The following is a 2,029-nucleotide window of genomic DNA, read 5'->3' on the forward strand; positions in this document are numbered from 1 at the left end:
AATTGTCATACAGCAAGGAGGTGACGGCCAGCTGAAGAGAGAAGGTGGCTTCATTAAGCTGTGTAACCCTTCTCTTCTCTCCGCTTACAAAAACAATTAATAAAAAAGAAAAAAAGGCAGTAAATAAAAAAATTTTCCTTCCAGCAATTTACAAAAATAAGATTAATACAAAACTAAATTCATATTTATAATGTATATATTCCATCTCTCTAATCTAGCGCTCTCTCTCTATATTTATATATCTCTATCCCTCTATTCATTCTATCCGTCTATCTCTTTCTTTCTAATCTATCCCCATCTATATCTCTCCCCAATCTATTTAATCGATCAATCTATCGTATCTACCCACCATATAACCCCCTCTCTCATATCCATTGTATCTATCTTTCTATAGTATTTATTTATCTATATACTGTATCCATCTATAGTATCCATCTCTCCATGTCTATATACGGCCTTTACACACACATGACCTTTAATGGCATCCCAGTCTTAGTCCGTAGGGCTCAGTATTGGGTTGGCTCCGCCCTTTGCCGCTATAACAGCTTCAACTCTTCTGGGGAGGCGTCCACAAGGTTTAGGAGTGTGTCTATGGGAATGTTGGACCATTTGTGAGGTCAGGTGCTGATGTTGGGGGAGGGGCTCGCAGTCTCTGCTCTAATTCATCCCAAAGATGTTCTATGGGGTTGAGGTCAGGACTCTGTGCGGCCAGTCACGTTCCTCCACTCCAAACTCCCCCATCCATGTCTTTATGGACCTTGCTTTGTGCACTGGTGTGCAGTCATGTTGGAACAGGAAGGGGTCATCCCCAAACTCCTCCCACAAAGTTTAGAACATGAAATTGTCCAAAATGTCTTGGTGTGCTGATGCCTTAAGAGTTCCCTTCACTGGAACTAAGGTGCCAAGCCCAACCCCTGAAAAACAACCCCACACCATAATCCCCACTCCACCAAACTTTACACTTGGCACAATGCAGTCAGGCAAGTACCGTTCTCCTGTCAACCGCCAAACCCAGACACGTCCATCAGATTGCCAGACAGAGAAGCGTGATTGGTCCCTCCAGAGAACACGTCTCCCCTTCTCTAGAGTCCAGTGGCGGCGCGCTTTACACCGCGGCATCCCACGCTTTGCATTGCACTTGGTGATGTGCGGCTTGGATGCAGCTGCTCGGCCATGGAAACCCGTTCCATGGAGCTCTCTACGCACTGTTGTTGTGCCAATCTGAAGGCCGCATGGAGTTTGGAGGTCTGTAGCTATTGACTCTGCAGACAGTTGGCGACTTCGGCGCACTGTGCGCTTCAGCATGCGCTGACCCCGCTCTGTCATGTGACGTGGCCTACCACTTCCTGGCTGAGTTGCTGTTGTTCCCAGTTGCTTCCACTTTGTTATAATCCCAGTAACAGGCGACCGCGGAATATTTAGTAGCCAGGAAATGTCACGGATGGAGTTATTGCACAGGTGACAACCTATCACGGTACCACGCTTGTAGTCACTGAGCTCCTGAGAGCGACCCGTTCTCTCACCAATGTTTGTAGAAGCGTCTGCATGCCGAGGTGCCTCATCCTATATACTGGGGGCCGTGGAGGTGATTGGAACAACTGAAGCCAATGATTTGGAGGGGTAGCGCAATACTTCTGGCAATATAGTGTATATCTATAGTATCTCTCTTTCCATATCTTCTCTCTCTCTTTATATATATATATAGTATTTAAAGTATCTCTCTCTTCCCATATACATATATCTAGTATTTGTAGTATCTCTCCATCTCTTTAGATCAATCTCTCTCTCCCCCAATCTATATCATCTTCCCATCTCTTGTATCTCTCGTTCTCTCCATATCTATGTATAGCATCTCTTTCTCTTCATATCCATCTATAGTATCTATCGCTCTTCCTCTCTTCATATCCATCTATAGTATCTCTCTTTATAGTATTTGTTGTATCTCTCTCCATATCTCTATAGTATTTTAGTATTTATTTCTCTATGTATCTCTCTCTCTCCATCAGTGTATTATCTGTGTATCTCTTAG

The 2,029-nt window shown here is 44.2% G+C and overlaps 1 protein-coding gene across 1 annotated transcript in view; it reads right to left on the minus strand.

The window, feature by feature from the left end:
• Positions 1-2,029, minus strand: part of BAHCC1 (BAH domain and coiled-coil containing 1) — a 103,562-nt gene that overhangs the window by 9,419 nt on the left and 92,114 nt on the right. The gene's annotated exons all lie outside the window — the stretch shown is intronic.

Source organism: Nanorana parkeri, unplaced genomic scaffold, assembly GCF_000935625.1.
Source record: "Nanorana parkeri isolate BGI_ZX_2015 unplaced genomic scaffold, ASM93562v1 scaffold1237, whole genome shotgun sequence".
Taxonomy (NCBI): Eukaryota; Metazoa; Chordata; class Amphibia; order Anura; family Dicroglossidae; genus Nanorana; species Nanorana parkeri.